General features: G+C 41.6%; 1 pseudogene; it reads left to right on the forward strand.

Moving 5' to 3' along the window:
• Window positions 1-546: 546 nt before the first annotated feature.
• On the forward strand, window positions 547-1,067 carry LOC102534194 (peptidyl-prolyl cis-trans isomerase A pseudogene; annotated as a pseudogene).
• The last annotated feature ends 17,832 nt before the right edge of the window (window positions 1,068-18,899 follow it).

Raw genomic sequence — 18,899 nt, forward strand, 5'->3', positions numbered from 1 at the left:
TCACACACACATATATATCACAACTTCTTTATCCAGTCATTGTCGATGGACATTTAGGTTGTTTCCATGTCTTGGCTATTTTATATAGTGCTGCTGTGAACATTAAGGTGCAATGTGTCTTTTTGAATTATAGTTTTCTCTAGGTATATGCCCAGGAGTGGGATTGCATGGTAAGTCTTTTTTTAGTTTTTTGAGGAACCTCCATACCGTCCTCCATAGTGGCTGCACCAATTTACATTCTGACTAACAGAGTAGGAGGGTTCCTTTTTCTCCACACCCTCTCCAGCATTTATTATTTGTAGACTTTTTAAGGTGTGAGGTGATACCTCACTGCAGTTCTGATTTGCATTTCTCTAATAATTAGCGATATTGAGTGTGTTTTTTCATGTGCCTGTTGGCCATCTGGATGTCTTCTTTGCAGAAATGTCTGTTTAGGTCTTCTGCTCATTTTTTAATTGGGTTGCTTTTTTTTTTTTTTTTTATGTTAAGGCATATGAGGCCTTGCAGACACGGCCGCCACCCTGGAGCCTTCCACACTGCCCTGCCATGGTCAACCCCACCGTGTTCTTCGACTTTGCTGTAGACAGTGAGCCCTCAGGCCATGTTTCCTTTGAGCTGTTTGCAGACAAGTTTCCAAAGACAGCAGAAAACTTTCATGCTCTGAGCACTGGAGAGAGAGGGTTTGGTTATGAAGGCTCCTGCTTTCACAGAATAATTCCCGGATCTATGTGCCAGGGTGGTAACTTCACACACCATAACAGCACTGGCAGCAAGTCCATCTATGGGGAGAAATTTGATGATGAGAACTTCATCCTGAAGCATACGGGTCCTGGCATATTGTCCACGGCAAATGCTGACCCCAACACAAACGGTTCCCAGTTTTTCATCTGCACTGCCAAGACTGAGTGGTTGGATGGCAAGCATGTGGTCTTTGGCAAGGTGAAAAAGGGCATGAATGTTGTGGAAGCCATAGAGTGCTTTGGGTCCAAGAATGGCAAGCAAGAAGATCACCATTGCTGACTGTGGACAAATACAATAAATTTGACTTGGGTTTCATCTTAACCACCAGACCATTCCTTCTGTTAGCTCAGGAGAGCATCCCTTCGCCTCATCTGCTGGAAATATCCTATAATCTTTGTGCTGTCACTGCAGTTCTTTGGGTTCCATATTTTCCTTATCCCACTCCAAGTTTAGCTGGATTGCAAAGTTAAGTTTATGATTATGAAATAAAGACTAAACAGACAAAAAAGGCATATGAGCTGTTTGTATATTTCAGAAATTAGTCCCTTGTTGGTCACTTCATTTGCAAATATTTTCTCCCATTCCATAGGTTGTCTCTTTGTTTTGTTGGTGGTATCCTTAGCTGTGCAAAAGCTTTTAAGTTTACTTAAGTCCCATTTGTTTATTTTTGCTTTTATTTCCATTACTCTAGGAGCTGGTTTGAAAAAAAAAATTGCTGTGATTTATATCCAAGAGTGATCTGCCTATATTTTCCTGTAGAAGTTTTATAGTATCTGGTCTTACATTTAGATCTTTAATGCATCTAGAGTTTATTTTTGTATATGGTGTTAAAGAATATTCTAATTTCATTTTTTTACAGATAGCTGTCCAATTTTCCCAGCACCACTTATTGAAGACACTGTCTTTTCTCCATTAGATATTCTTGCCTCCTTTGTTGTGGATTAATTAACTGTAAGTGTGTAGGTTTATTTCTGGATTTTCTGTCATGTTCCATTGATTTATGTGTCTGTTTTTGTCCCAGTACCATACTGTTTTGATCACTGTAGCTTTGTAGTATAGTCTGAAGTCAGGGAAAATGCTTCCCTAAGCGCTATTCTTTTTTTCTCAAGATTTTTTTGGCTATTTGTTGTCTTCTGTGTTTCTATACAAATTTTAACATTTTTTTGTTCCAGTTCTGTGAAAAATGTCATCGGTAGCTTGATATGGATTGCACTGAATCTTTATATTGCCTTGTATAGTATGGCCATTTTAACAATATTGATTCTTCCAATCCAAGGACATAGTGTATCTTTCTATCTGTGTCGTCTTCAATTTCTATCATCAGTGTCTTAAAGTTTTCCAAGTATAAGTCCTTTGCCTCCTTGGGTAGGTTTATTCCTAGGTGTTTTATTCTTTTTGATGCAATGGTAAATGGGATTGTTTTCTTTCTTTCTTTCTTTCTTTCTTTCTTTCTTTCTTTCTTTCTTTCTTTCTTTCTTTCTTTCTTTCTTTCCTTCTTTCCTTCTTTCTTTTTTTTTTGTATTTCATTGTTAGCACACAGAAATGCAACTGATTTCTATATATTAATTATGTAACCTGCAACTTTACCGAATTCAGTGATGAGCTCTAGTACTGTCTTTAGGATTTTCTATGTATGGTATCATATCATCTGCAAACAGTGACAGTTTTCCTTTTTCTTTTCCAGTTTGGATTTCTTTTATTTCTTTTTCTTCTCTGATTGCTGCAGTTTAGATTTCCAAAACTATGTTGAATAAAAGTGGCAGGAGTGGGCATCCTTGTCTTGTTCCTGATCTTAGAGGAAATGCTTTCAGCTTTTCACCATTGAGTATGACATCAGCTGTGGGTTTGTCATATATGGGCTTTTTTAGGTTGAGGTATGTTCCTTCTATGCCCACTTTCTGGAGAGCTTTTATCATAAGTAGGTGTTGAATTTTATCAAAAGCTTTCTCTGCATCTATTGAGATGCCACATGATGGTTTCTTGATAAGAGAAATATGTGTTTGTATGTGGATTCCTAGACTCCTTGCAAAATGCTCCTCTAATTCTACCTCCCATACACTGGGAACCGCGGGTCTAAGTGATTAACTCTGATTATCAAAGAAGCCATTGTTCTCCATCTTTTTCTGTCTGAAGACCCACTAGTATGTTCTGCAGGGTTGGTGGGGTGACAAGAACACAGTGGGGGCTAAAAGGGGCCCCAAACTCCAGCTTCTAAGTTCTAAGTGTAATTTATGATGTAAGTGTATTTATACATCAACATATTTATTTGTAGGTATAAAGAGGTTTTCCTTACCACAGATGTAGAGTGTTCCAAACTTTCTTTTTCCCAGACTTTCTTTTGGAAATTTCTCTCTTCCTTTCCTTTCCTTCCTTCCTTTCCTTTCCTTCCTTCCTTCATTTCTTTCTTTCTTTCTTTCTTTCTTTCTTTCTTTCTTTCTTTCTTTCTTTCTTTCTTTCTTTTCTTTTCTTTTCTTTCTTTCTCTCTTCCTTCCTTTCTTTCTCCCTCTCTCTCTCTCTTTCTCTCTCTCTTTCTTTCTTGTTCCAAATGGTTATTTTATCAGATTGTTTGAAGGCAGTTTGTTGCTTTGACTTGGATGTGCCTCTGGTCAGTAATACTTGGTGGCAGGGAAAACAGGCGTGGCCACTAAAGCTGTTTCATGGCCCCAGGGCTGCCAAATTGAAGGAGTCAGCGGGAAAGACAAAGTTTTCCTTCATTTTCCCTGAGCACAGCCTCAGGTCTCAAACAGGTGAAGGGTTTCATGTTGCAGGGGTACCGAATTTACGACTGTAAATTACACGTTACTTGGATTCCTCCTGTGCCTTCTCCCGGGCGATTAGGCTCTAGAGTCTCAGGGGATGAAGACTCACTCCACCCTCCTGGTAGAGAGGGGCAGGCAGAGTTTTTCTTCGTGTCTGTTAATTTTCAGTTGTTTTCAGCTCAAAATAAGCCTTATGTCAAAGTGACATATCTTGGCATGGCATATTCTTTGGACCCTTCAGACTCTCTTGTCTTCAGTCCCCTCCCTGGAGCAACCTGGGAACCTGGACTCTTATCACCAGGAACTAGAAGTCACTTGTAAACATATATTGTCCCTAGACTATCTTATCTCCCATCTGTTCTCCTGGGAGCCCATGTATCTTTCCAAAAAGTTATTTGTCCACAAGTGCCCTTCTCCGTGTCTCCTCCCTCTGTTAAATTGTACACAAGCCCAGCTACCTCTTTGAATCACATTTTTTGGTGAACTCTTGTATATACATGATCAAAATCTGTCTTTTCCCTTGCTAATCTGTATTTTGTCGATTTAATCACAGGCCCCCAATAATTTAGGTCAAGTAAACCTAAGAGGCTAGAGGAAAAGTTTTTCCTTTCTGACAATATCTTTTCATCTCTGTTCTTGTACTGAGACAGGACAGAAGGGGGAAGGGCACAGCTATTCAAGGAACGACAGCAATTAACACCAAAATGGAAGATTCATCTCCCAGTAGACCTTGATGATTCAGATGGCGGGAGATTTGACTTCTAGTAGATCTTGAGCTTCATTATATGTTCATTGTAACATATTAGCATGGTGAATAACATACCCACAGGTGCCGTGACAGTCCCAAGGATAACTATAAAAGGTCAAACAGTGGGTGATGCCCCTTCACCAGGGCAGTTGGAATAGTCCTCCCACTTGTAGGTGTGTGAAGCTACTGAGCCCATAAAAACTGGCAACACCGCGCCCCATCACCTCTCTCGCTCCCTCCTCTTCAGAGACGGCCCCGCACTCTGTCTATGGAGTGTGTATCTACTGAGCACCCAACTCCACACCTTGTGGCCTTTCTTTTGCCTTCTGAGACAGCCTGCACTCCGCCAGTGGAGTATGTATCTCTCTAAATAAATCTACATTTACTCAACTGTGGCTTGCTCTTGAATTCTTTCCTGCACGAAGCCAATGACCCACACCTGGCGGGGCACATCCCAGGGGCTCCACCGAGACCTGGGACACAGCCCTCCTCCTGCCCCACATCCATTTTTTCCTGCGTCAGTACCAGTCTGCTTTCTGACTTCTTCACCCTAGACCAGTGGTCCCCAACCTTGGCTGCTCCATGCAACCATAGACGGAGGGTGGGGTTTAATGATTGGAGCCGACAAGTTGCCAGCACTGTCTTGTTCTCTAGAATTGCTGGTATTGGGGGCACCCAACCAGGTACCTTTCCCAACATTCTCCAACTGCCCTTCTTTCACTGACCTGGAACTCAGCTGAGCATGAGGAACAAATTAACATTAAGTGATCAACTGACTTCCCTCGAAGAAGTAAACTTTTGACTTGAAGATACTGGCTTAAAGAGATCTCTAATTCATAGACTGCCCAGCAGTGTAGAAAAGTAGAGGGAAATGACAGGTTTAGGCTGAGGCTAAGTCCTAAACCAGGATTGCCAACCCTACCTGGACACTAGAATCCCCTGGGGAGCTTCAAAAACACAAAACAAAACAAAACAAAAACCCCAAGGCCAGCCCCCTCCTCCCCGTATCCCCCACCACCCACCCCAGACCAGACAACTCTGGGTCTCTCTGGGGTAGGGTGTGGGCATTTTCCAAAGCTCTCAGAGTCTGAGATTTGCAGATACTAAGTACTACATGTAAAAAAGATAAAGAAGTTCCTACTGTATAGCACAGGGAACTATATTCAATATTTGAAAGCAACCTATAATGAAAAAGCATATGAAAATGAATATATGTATGTATATGTATGACTGAAACATTATGTCGTACACCAGAAATGACAGATTGTATACTTCAATTTAAAAAAACGCAGGAAAAGAAAGATCCCCAGGTGATTTTTTTTTTATTGAAGTACAGTAAATGATGATGTGTCAATTTCTGGTGTACAGCGCAATGTCCCAGTCATGCATATACATACATATATTAAGGTCCCCAGGTGACTTCGATGTGCAACTGAAGTTGAAAATCTCTGTCCTAAAGGCTTTCTCCTTTCCTTAGTTTCTTGCCCTACCCTCTTCTCCTCTTCTGGATTCACAGAAGATATTTTGACCTTGGAGTTTTGTTTGTTTGCTTACAAAGCAAATCAGAGAGCAATGCACGTTCAAAAGTGGAGGGTGGGAAGCGTTGTAAGTCAGAGATGCCTCTACATATGTGTGCAGCGTGGGTCTGCACAGCTCCATCTGTTCTCGCATCCATCGCGAGAGACAGGCGCTGCCTTGCTTACCTCCGTGTCATTTACTTGGCTAGTTCACGTCTCAAACACAAGAGAGAACCAAGAAATAAGCCCTTGGTATGCCTGAAACGAATATAAATTGTAAATCAACCATACTTCAATTAAAAAAAAAAAAAAAGAAGAAGCCCCAGAAAAGTTCCCCTCGACAGCCAGAGTCCGTAAAGTCATTGTATTAACTTATTACACTGAAGGATGCTCCTATGACTCCAGGTCAATAGGAGAAGTTTGCTCGCTGTTGCTTAAGGAGACGGGAAGCCCGCAAGACACTGAAAAGTTTCTGTCCATTACCGATGGAGTGTTGGTGCCTAAAGATGCCAGCTGCATATATCTGCAAGACTTGATTTATGTGCAGTCAGATAATAGCGTATTCATGTATGGGTTTGTGTTGGAGGCATAATATATTTGTGGAATGCTTATTAAGTACTAGACACTGTGCCAAGCATGCTAGAATGTATTATTTCATTTATTCCTCACATCAGCCTTTTTAGGCAGTTACTACTACTAGCTACATTTTAGAGGGAGGAAACAGAAAGACAGAGAAGTTAAGCGATCGACCCAAGCACACACAACAATGGTAGTTCGGGCAGGTTAAATCCAGGCCTCTCTGCAGGGTCAACACTCTGAACCCTGGCAGGACAGCCACACCCTGGACTCGCCTCTTGTATCCTAGGTGCTCTGTAAAGGCCTGTGTTTTGTAGCGTCTCACAGATCTACCGCAGGTATTTTCCAGAGACGTTGCAGAATTCCCAGCTGCTAAAATAGTGGGCAGAGAACCAGGAAATGTCTCTGGGGAAAATGTAAGTGGAGACTGGATCGGGCAGAAGAACTGTGGATCTGTGGTTCTCAGCCAGCCCGCGCCCTACTCCTGGGCAGGCTGGCTGGGCTGGGCCGTGCTGGAGACCAGGGAGGAATCATTCTGCCACTCTTCCCGACCTTGCCACTCACCCCACATTGCTGTCAACAGAATTGCCGCAACTGGGAATAAATTTGGCTTCTCCTGGCTCGTCTGTAGGCAAGGACCCCACAAATCCCAGCAAATCACAACATTGCCCTCTGCTGGTCGCTGCCTGGGATTACAGTCAAAGAATTCATGTTTGTTTGTCCCACCAAAGCCTGGCCACCCACTGCCTCCCTTAAACACACATCCCTGGTAACACTGCCCAGTTCTCCAGGAGGAGATGGACCCTCTCCCACAGTCCATGTCACTCCTTCCCAATGGAGCCACGATCTCATGCCCCGTGGCAATGGGCTGATGGCCCAGGGCGACAACAGTGATGGGACTGAAGGATGGTCACATAATCCAAACAGGGCAGACATGGGGCTTTATACGTGCACATTATGGAAGTCCCCTTCCTCTGGAGTGTCCCCAGATGGGACTGCCTGGTTCCTTTCCTGAGAGCAGGGTTTTCTGTGGGAGTTGAAACTTAAGTGGAGGAAAAGGCCCCAAAGGAAGAAGCTGGGGGATCCCTAGAGAGTTTACCAACTCCTATCCTCTGTGGATGTGGCCATTCAAACCCGTCCTGTGTGACCAGGTTTGTGTTGAGGGCATAATAATATCACAATATTTGTGGAGTGCTCATTAGGTACTAGACACTGTGTCAAGCACGCTAGAATGTATTATTTCATTTACTCCTCCCATCAGCCTTTTGAGGCAGGTACTACTACAATCTTCATTTTAGAGAGGGAGGAAAAGGAAGCACAGAGAAGTTAAGCTCTGATCCAGGCACACACAGCAATGAACACCCTCAGTCAGTTTGCACAGTATTCATTAGCATTCACTGAATTTGTGGGGTTTGGCCATTTCTTATGTATTGTCCACTCCCCTCCCCAAATGCTAAGCTCTCTCACTTCTCCTGAGCAGGGACAAATGTATTCATTTTACCCAGCAGTCTTGGTTCCGTATTTTTGTTTTTTATTTTTTATTTTTTGACAAAATAATACATTTATTACATATGATTGGCAGACAGATTGCTGATTTATTCTCTCCAAGTTTGGAAAGAATTTCAAAATAACAAAAGAATTCTATACACCATACAGTTCAGTGTACAGTTGGGCTCAGGGGCTGGTCCTATATTTTAAAATGGAAAGGACCTCAAGCTAAGGCTCGGTTTATGCAGTGATGTGTCTGGGGGCCCTAAGGCAGGAGCACACCTCTCCCCACTGATAGCCTCACAACTGCTGGATGTTGTGATGCTGGAACCTACAAGAGACGGTTGTCCCTTAGTGAAGGAACGAAGGACACTGGTTTAGCTATCCTTTCGCCTAGAGCTGGGAGTCCCAGATGCAACAAGACCACGTAAGAGTGTAAATTGTACAGCCTGTGCTATTTCTGCATTCTAGGGATGGTGGTAAGATGCTTTTTGGAGAAAGATTTTCTTTCTTTCTTTCTTTCTTTCTTTCTTTCTTTCTTTCTTTCTTTCTTTCTTTCTTTCTTTCCTTCCTTCCTTCCTTCCTTCCTTCTTTCTTTCCTTCTTTCTTTCTCTTTCTCTCTTTTTCTTTCTCTTCCTTCCTTCCTTCCTTTTAAAAAATATTTTATTTTATTTTATTTTGGGGGGAAGGTAATGTGATTTATTTATTTATTTTTAGAGGAGGTACTGGGATTGAATTTTTTATTTTTTATTAAAGTATAATCAGTTATAATGTGTCCATTTCTGGCGTACAGCATAGTGATTCAGTCATACATGTACATATATATTCTTTTCCATATTCTTTTTCATTATAGGTTACTACAAGATATTGAATATAGTTGCCCTTTTTTTTTCAATATTAAAAAACACAATTGTCTTTAAGACTGCAGAGGTAGAACCAGCAATAAGCCATTGAACTTCTGCAAACTCAGGAGATGTTAACCTCCTTTTTTGTTTCTTTCTCTCTCTTAATGTTCTTTGACGAGTTTGGAAGGATTGTTGGAGCATCAAGGCAAGACCGAAAGGAAAATTCCCATTGGTGGGCCCAAAACTATGCACCAGGAAGCAGAAATACAGCTTTGGGGATTTATTCTTAATAATCAGAAACATTTTTTTTCCTCACAAATCAAAAAGGCTGATGCTGGGGAGTTGAGTGTTGATAGAGCATTTCCATGATGCCTTGGGGGACTCGCACACCATCTCTCTGCTCATTCCTCTTTAGCAAGTGCATTTTGGTCTCAAGCTGGTCTCCCGGTGGACCCACAGTGGCTGCTCCACTTTCCACACAGTGTTTCCATTCCAGGCAGAAAAAAAGGGGAAGCATCAAGAGCAAGAGGCACATGGCAGCCCCCTTTCCAAGAATTTTCCCAGACACAACACCTAACAACTTCTGCTTTAGCTCCTGGGCCAGAACTGGACATTTCTAGCTGTGGATGAGACCAGAATTTGTAGTTTTTCACTGACACACTGCTCTCCCATCCAGAATCAGTGTCCTAGGAGGCAAGAACATACAATGGAGCAAAGACAGTCTCTTCAGCAAATGGTGTTGGGAAAAAAGAGTTAAAATGAGAGCTCTGGGGCCAGCTCAGGGTTATAGCTAGCTCTGTTCCTTACTGTGCACCTGCAACTTACTTGACTTTTCTGAGTCTCTATTTCTATTCTTTTTTTTAATTAAAAAATTTGGGAGGGGGTAATAAACAGGTTTATTTTAACAGAGGTAGTGGGGATTGAACTCGAGCATGCTAAGCATGTGCTGTACCACTGAGCTATACCCTCTGCTCCCCCAATATCTCTGTTTCTTAAGCTATCAAGTGGAGACAGAAGTATCTACTCCACGTATTAGAATAGCCTTCCCAGTACAAGCTCTTTGATGCTCCCCAATGTTAGTGGCCCTCCTCACGATCAGCTATTCCAGCTGTTCAGGTATTTGCCTAAACCCCCGGGTGACTGCTGAGTCCCTTGGGCAGTGCAGTTGGGGAAGGCAGTGGCCAGGATGGGGAGACTCGAGGTGCCCTGGGAAGGTGGCATCACCTGGTCACAGCTTCCCCGGCTCTCTGATGCCTGAGGATGCAGGAGGGAGTCATCTCTTGGGGGTCAGCACTGCTTTACTTCCTATTTCTCCTTCTGAATAGCAAATACTCCTATACATTAAACCTAAGTACTTCTGGAGAGGGGCTGAAAGGAAGGGGGAAAATCCAGAAAATGGAGACTTGGGAGGGAGTGTCTGTAAAGGCCAGTTCTGCTCTCATCCTTGGAATAGAAGCTCACAATTGAGGGGTTCTGAGCACATTTAGCTCTTGAAATGAAAGGGTGCTGTCCCCAGATGTCCTAGAGTACGACCATGTGTCGCGGAGCCGGCCTTCCAGAGTCACTCTTATAGGCGGGCCCGGGCACACATGCCTTTGTGTGTAGAGACACGAGTATCTCCAGGGTGCGTGGGATGGGACATGAGTATTTAGAAACCACATTCAAACTATAATAACTTACGTTTGTAAGAGAGAGGGAAAAAATCCCACCTCATTGCAACACAGCTTAAAAAAGTAAAGCCTGAAACAAAACACTGGTGAGGCTATGATCAGATTTTAAGCTGAAACGGGCTTGGACCACGGGTTTCCACGAGGCTGGCGAGTTGAGGCTTCGGGGCGCCCTCTAGAGGCCAAGAGTCCAAAGTACAGGGCGAGCCACCGTCCAAGGGCCATGGGTCGCCTGGCTCCTTGTCTCTGTCCCGTCCTTCACAAAGGGCCAGTCAGCAGGGAGGCAAGACTTACACACAGGATAAAGCACTGGCGGGACGAGGCGGTGGTCCAGCCAGATGTACGTTTGCCTCATCTTGCTCTGCCTCTGGTCCCTGAGGGTAGGAACTGAGTTACGGGAGGTGGTAACTTACTGATTAAAGGTAATCAGTCTCTTGATTTCAAATAGATTTTTGCAAATACTTAAGACTCTTCAGACTTAAGACTCGTCCATCAGATGTCTCCTTTCTGAAGGAATTTTCCCAAGAGGTCAGAGACAGGGTGGTCCATGGTCTGGGCCTGTGTCTGGGTCACCAGTGTGTACCTTATTGATGTGGCTTCAGGAATTCAGGGCCTGCTTACGCCTCCTCCTGGAAGCCCAGCAGCCCCACGCCCCATGCTTGCTTGCCCTCGCCTCGTGCTTGCTGGCCCTGCCGTCCTGGAGTTCTGGTTGCTGCTCACATTCAAGCTCTGGCTTTAAAGTCCTGCCTTGGTCCCTCTTCTCAGAGTCCCCTTGGACCCTGCCGAGGGAGTCAGCACCTGAGTTATCCCCTGGGACCTTGGGCACCTCTGGATGCTGCAGCTGCCCCAGGCTTGGCCCTCAGCCCTGGCACACTGTTCTCCTTGGTAGGAGCCCCTAGACCTTCCCGAGGTCCAGCTTAGTGCAGGAAGCAGAGGGAGCCGCATGTTTGATCTGCCCCTGCCCCCAACCACCAGACTATTTTGCTCCTTTAAGACTTGGTCTCCTTTCTCCATATTCAACTAGAGGGGGGAGGGGTAAGAGAAGACCTTCAGAGCTCACCACCTGCCCATCTCTCCCTCCCCAGCCGGCTCTCTTCTCCCCTCCCCCAAACTTACTTAGAAGGCTCTTCTTTGACTCCTGGAGTGAAAACACCCCTTAGGTGAGATTCTGTATCCACTTTTTTATACTGTAGTTTCTTTGAACAGTCTGTTCTCAGCCCGCTCCTTATTTTTTTATTTTAAAATTTTTATTGAAGTATAGTCAGTTATACTGTGTCAATTTCTGGTGTACAGCATAATGTTTCAGTCATGCATATATATACATATATTCATTTTCATATTCTTTTTCATGTAGGTTATTACAAGATATTGAATATAGTTCCCTGTGCTATACAGAAGAAATTTTTTGAAATCTATTTTTATATATAATGATTATTATTTACAAATCTCAAACTCCCCAATTTTTCCCTTCCTACCCTCTTTCCCCCAGTAACCATAAGACAGTTTACTATGTCTGCAAGTCTGTTTCTGTGTTGTAGATGAGTTCATTAGTGTCTTCCTTTTTTTCTTTTCTTTTCTTTTCTTTTTTTAGATTCCACATATGAGTGATATCATATGGTATTTTTCTTTCCCTTTCTGGCTTACTTCACTTAGAATGATGATCTCCAGGTCCATCCATGTTTCTTCAAATGGCGTTATTTTATTCTTTTTATGGCTGAGTAGTATTCCATTGTATAAATATACCACAACTTCTTTTTCCAGTCATCTGTTGATGTACATTTAGGTTGTTTCCAAATTTTGGCCAATATAAATAGTGCTGCTATGAACATTGGGGTGCAAGTATCTTTTTGAGTTAGAGTTTTTGTCTTTTCTTGATATATGCCCAGGAGTGTTGGATTGGACCCATTGCTGGATCATATGGTAAGTCTATTTTTAGTTTTTTGAAGAATCTCCATACCATTTTCCATAGTGGCTGCACCAAACTATATTCCCAGTGTAGGAGGGTTCCCTTTCCTTCACACCCTCTCCAACATTTATTGTTTGTGGACTTCTTAATGATTAATGGGGAGCTTTTGGAAATCAGAAAACATTTTCTTTCTCTGTGAAGTCAAGTTTTCATGATTGCTGTCTGTCTAGGATTTAAAAAAAAAGAATCATTTTGAAAAGTGAGCAATGACATGTTCAAAAGGCATTTCTTTTCCAGATCTGTAACTTAAAAAATGATGGCAGAAGGTTATTATTATTTTTGCCTAATTCTAAGTACCCAGGTCATGTATTCTAATATAATTCTACACAAAAGGAATCAGGACTCTGTTAGAAGGTAACCAATTCCATGTCCAAGGAGCAAAAAAAGATCAGGGTGGGCCTAGAATATCCTGCAGTTGACCTCAAACAATGAAAGTTTTCAGAGTCGTGGAGTGTGCATGGGGGTGGGGTGCAGGTAGTGCTAATAGCACAAAGGATTTCTTGGCCAGACTGTAACAACTGGCAACAACTTATCACACTTTGAGTGTGAAAACTGAATGATAATTGTAATTGTTAAGAGCAACTTTAGTCTAAAAAGACATGATATTATAATGATACCTGGGAAGGGGAATCTTTATATAAAGGATACAAAAATAGATAGTATTTTAAATAAATGTCAATAGTAAGATACTGTTGAGAATGTCTGGATCTCTTACCTCTCGAGGCTCTGTTGGTTTATAAAACTGCATCCAACGTGTTCTCTATGTTTGCAAATGGAAATGAGTGAGTATAGGCCACGTGGGAAAGGGAGAGTGACCAGAGAGAGTAGCCAGGACCTAGCAGCGCTGATGGCCACACAAAGTCACAAAGTACAAAGGGCCCAGAGAGTGTGTTGCAAGGATTAGGCAAGACTCAAAAGAAGAGAACTAACTGCCTAGACTTCATTCCTTGAATTCTGGGAGATAAAACTCTATTTGTCCTAGTTAGTTAAAATGAGTCCCCATAACGCAAGCATATGTATGTTTCCTGCTCTCCTTCTTCCCTCCTCCTCTCTCCCTCCCCCTCTTCTCCTTCCTTTTCAGGTCTTTTTACTGTATTCCTAGAAGGATCACAATAAGCCCCACCATAATCCCACAAAGGTAAAAGAACTGTAAAGGTGATGATTATAAGATGAGTCCCACAAGGTGTTGCTACTCTAGAGCCTGTTTCAATGTAAGTATAGTAGTTCGTTTTGTAGTCATTATATTAACAGATATTTTATTTCAGTCTAGATCTTCTACTTAAAGGGCCAGGTAGTAAATCTTTTAGGCTTTGCAGACCACATGGTCTCCGTTGCAGCTACTCAGCTCTGCTGTTGTAGCGCAAAAACAGCCCTAGACAACCTCTGAATGATGGGCATGCTGTGTGCTGATAGAACTTTATTTACAAAAGCAGACAGTGAGCCAGAGTTTGCTAACTCTTGGACTAGGGTATTTGAAGCTTCAAATAATCCTGCATGATAAGACTCTAATTTTAGCTTAAATTGTTTAGGAAATTTATTGAATTAAGCTTAATTTATTGAATTAAGAGTAATCAGTGTCCAAAGGCTTGTGAAAGATTGTTCTCTAAATGTGGTTTATTAAAATTGTGTCTAATACAGGTTGCCATTATTCCCACACACGTGGTAGGAAGTGTTCCTCTCTAATCACGAAAGCCCTTCTGATTTTAAAATAGTCTTCCCGTGTAAAGGACAGCACTGACTCTAAACTCCCACATCTTTTAATCTGGTAAAAGAATGAATTCCTATTAGGTAATGTGGTGGAGACTGGCTGGCTACCAAGCAAATCCATTTCTTCCTCTCTCTGAGCACACACAGCCAGACCACATTTCCAGCCTCCCGTTCAGTCAGGGTGGCATATGACTGAAATTCTAGCCAATGGAACACCAACACAAGTGATGCTTGTCAATTCCAGACCTAACCCAGTAAAACCTCCACTGTCTTTCCTGGTCCCCAGGCTGAATACAAAGGACTCCAAGGCTGTAGTGGAAGGTGGAGCCAGGACCCTGGAAGGACCCATCCACTGAGTGGGAAATCTGTTTTGGGCTTCCCATGAGTGAATGATTAAATTCTATTGTATTGAGCCACTGAGATTTTTGGCTTAGCTGTTATACAAAATAACATTATTTTAATTATGGTAATAGTGGATTGCAAAGAAGATTTATTAATATAATTTATTGTAAAATATCTTTGAAGGCCATAGAGTGGAGTAAGGCAAGAAATAGATGGAATTTTGACATCCAGCCATCCAGCCTTTTAACAAATATTTATTGAAGATTTCTGTGGCTAAACTCCGAGGAAACAGAGATGGAGAAGACACATCCCCTTTCTTCAAGGACTCACCCAGGAAGGAGCAGGTAGTTGTGTTACAAATAACTGTAATACAGCACTTAGAGTCCTTTGATAGCAATATATCCGTGTGGGTGGGTGGGCTAGAGGGAGTATTCAGTTGGGGGAAAGGAGGGAACAGCCGCTTTTAAGAGCACACAAGGGTGCCACAGCCTGAGATCAGCTGCCTCTATAGTTGGGCAGGGGGAGGTTGAGGCGGAGAGGAGTACCAGAAGCTGGTCCAGAGAAGCAGACACACTTCAAATCCCACCAGGCAGTGGCAAAAAGCAGGCAGGGGGTGTCCAGGATTAAGTTATTCATAAAAAGCTCAGGATTCAGCAGAAGTCTGCTCTCACAGTGCTCTTTCCAGCCACCGCAAAAGGCTGCACAGGGAGCTGGGCAACAGGACTTGAGTGAGTTTGTGGGGGCCCCTACAATGACCCTTGGCACCGTCATGGTTCTTCCAGTGGCCTCCAGAGGGCGCTCCGGTGCTTCCTCCAAAGTTCTTTCTTTCAACACATACTGAGTGTCTACTATGTACTAGGTACAGCGCCAATCCCTCTGTCAAGTAGGCGATGGGGGCCACAAACACATAAACTGATCAGTTAAATTCCATGCATGTAACCAGTTTACCAAAAGACATTCCTGTAGGATATGGCAGGAACTCAGAGAAGGGGTTGGCTATGTGCCTATAGTAGGTAGGGACTTCTTGTCCTCATCTTCTGGAATTTGTACACCAGTCTTTGTTCCCTCCTCACAATAAAAATTGCTTTATTATTGACAAATGCTGGGTGCCAGGTGCTTTGTGCATCTGAACACATTTGATTTCATTCAGTCCTCATAACAGATGAGTAAATGGAGTCTCAGAGCGGTTAGTAGCAAGTGGCAGAGTCAGGGTTTTTTGTTTTCCTTTTTTTATTGAAGTACAGTCAGTTTACAATGTTGTGTCAGTTTCTAGGAACTATAGTCAATATCGTGTAGTAACTTATAATGAAAAAGAATATGAAACGGAATATATGTATGTATATGTAAGACTGAAACACTGTGCTGTGCACTAGAGCCAGGCTTTGAATGCGGCCTGCCCGCACTGAAGTAAATCTGATGCTTCAAGCACCCTGTCCTGGGGCTTCCTCTCTGAGGGCTGTGCACTTTGATTACCAGGCCCCCAGGCCCTCCTTCCTCCAGACCTGGGCCCACTCCACCCAGGAAGCAATTATGCCATCTCTGCATGGCTCTCTGCGGACCATAGCTGGCTCTCTCTGGACTGCCTCCAGCCCTGTCCTGTCTTCTTACACAGTAGTGGGTAGGTCCCCATCCTCTTCCCAGGGCACTGGACTGTCAGGTTACCATGTGGCAGCCCATTCTTCTACGGCATATAGTTCACCACCACTGTCATCTGCACAGCTGCAGGCCTGGGGTTTCTCTACCTACAATGCCTTCTGCCTCTCACCCAGATTCTACTGAATGTGTTGTCTGCCTCAAATTCTGCCTTCTCCAAGATAACTGCCTGGCATACAAGGTCCTCTGCCTTTGAATTACCTATTATTTCCATTACTAGAACACTAATTAATCTAATTATCATTGTTTCCCCCAAGAAATCTCTCTTCTTTTTTTTTTTAACAATGGTGCCGTCAGTTCTTTTTTTAATTTATTTTTTATTTTCTGAAGGGAGATAATTAGGTATCTATCTATCTATCTATCTATCTATCTATCTTTGATGGAGGTACTGGGGATTGAACCCAGGACCTTCTGCATGCTAGGTACATACTCTGCCACTGAGCTATACCCTGCCCCTGACATCTCTCTTCTATAATACTCTTTTCTAGCATAGTCAACATACGTGATAGTCTTTCTTATTTTAGCAAGACTGGATGTGTATCCAGATTTTAATAAGCTTAAAATGTAAGATGTAATTAAAATACAACTTAATTTTTGTCTTTAATAGTGCTTTTTGGTTTTTTTTTTGTTACTTTAAGAAACATTAACTTTATTGAGGTAAAACTTAATACAATAAAATGCACTCATTTTAAATGTACATTTTGATGAGTTTTGATAAATATATATAATCACGCAGACCACCACAGTCCAGATAGAAGACACTAATATCACCCAAAAGAATTCCCTTGTGTCCCTTCTCAGACAATTCCAGACTTCCATTCTGGCCCCGGGCAATCACTGATCTGATTTCTGACACTATAGATAAGACTTTCTTTTCTAGAGTTTCATATAAGTGAAGTATAAAATGTGTACTCTTGTGTCTGACTTCTTTCACTCAGCATAATGTTTTGGATATTCCTTCGTGTCTCAGTAGTTCCAACTTATCGCTGAATAGTAATTTCATTGTATGAATACACAACAACTTTCTTTTCCATTCTCCTGTTACGGATGTTGGAGTTGTTCCTTGGCTATTGAGAATAAAATTGCTATGAATATTTGAGTGTTAAGTATTGTGTAGACATATGTTTTCATTTGTCTTTAATAGTCAATCAATACGAAAGAGAGGAATTGCTCAGTCATAGAGTAAAAGGTTTCGTAGCTCTATAAGAAACTACCAAATTATAAAGTGGTTGCACCATTTTACATTCCCATCAGCAATGTCTGAGGGTTCCAGTTGCTCCACATCTTCTCCAACATTCTAGTGAATCATTATAGTGCATATGTAATGGTATCTCACTGTGGTTTTATCTTGCTTCTCCCTGATAACTAATGATGTTAAGCATCTTTTCTTGGGCTTCTTGCCCTTTGTGTATCTTCTTTTGTGAAGTGACTGTTAGAATCTTTTGCCAATTTTTAGAAATTGGATTCCTTATCTTCTTTTTATTGAGTTGTAAGAACTCTTCATATATTCTAGATACAAGTTCTTTGTCAGATAAATATATTGCTAGCATCTTTTCCCCAGTCTAGGCTTGCTTTTCATTTTCTTTGTGTCTTTGAGGAGTAAATGTTTTAATTATGATGAAATGTAATTTATCAATTTTTCCTTTATGGTTCGTGCTTTGTGCTTTTTGTGTCCTATCTAAAAAATCTTTGCTTACCCTAAGGTTTCAAATATTTTCTTATGTTTTTCTCTAGTAGTTTCATGTTTTACCTCATATATTGGTCTATGACCCATTTTGAGTTAATTTCTTGTATATGGTATGAAAAAGGGGACAGATTTAATTTTTTCCTGTATGGATTACAGTTGTTTTAGCTCCCTTTGTCAAAAAGTCTATCCTGTTCCCCACTGGATCATTTTGGAACCAAAATCAGTTGACCAATAAAGCAATAGTAATCAAGACAGTGTGGTGTTAGGTCTTAAAATAGGTAAGGAGAACAATGGAACAAAATACAGTCAACTAACCTTTAACAAAGGAGCAAAGGCAATTCAATGGAGAAAGGATAGTCTTTTCAACAAATGGTATTGGAATTACTGCACATCCACTTTTTTTTAAAGTATAGTCAGTTACAATGTGTCAGTTTCTGGTGTACAGCATAATGTCCCAGCCATGCATATATATACACATACTCATTTTCATATTCTTTTTCATTAAAAGTTATTACAAGATATTGAATGCATATCCACTTGTAATAAAAATTTATTCTGGACACTGACCTGACATGTTTCAAAAAATTAACTCAAAATGGATTGTGGAACAAATGTAAAATACAAAATTATAAAACTCTTAGAAGATAACATAGGACAAAATCTAGGAGATCTTGGATTTAGTGATGACTTTTTAGATATAATACCAAAAGCATGATCCATGAAAGAAAATTTAAAACTTCTGCTTTGTGAAAAACACTGTTGGGAACAGAAAGACAAACCACAAACTAGCAGGAAATATTTGCAAAACACATATCTGATAAATCGAAAGTTACTAAAGGAGTAGCTGTTGTGTCCTGTGATATTTGCTGAACTCAATTATTAGTTCTTGTAGGTTTTTTGTAGATTCCTTGGGTTTTTCTTTTGATGTAATCATATTATCTGTGAATAAAGATAGTTTTACTTCTTTCTTTCCAATCTAGATGACTTTTATTTCTTTTTCTTACCACAGTGCCTTGTTATACCCTCCGGTACAGAGGGGAATAGAAGTGGTGAGAGCGGTCACTTGTACTTGGTGCCTAATCTCAGAGGGAAAGAATGCAGTCTTCCACCATTAAGTACAACGTTAGCTGTCATTTTATTGTTCACATGTTTCAAGTTGGAGAAGTTTCCTCATGGTCTTAGTTTGTTGAGAGTTTTTTATCA

This window comes from Vicugna pacos, chromosome 5 (assembly GCF_048564905.1).
Source record: "Vicugna pacos chromosome 5, VicPac4, whole genome shotgun sequence".
NCBI classification, from domain to species: domain Eukaryota; kingdom Metazoa; phylum Chordata; class Mammalia; order Artiodactyla; family Camelidae; genus Vicugna; species Vicugna pacos.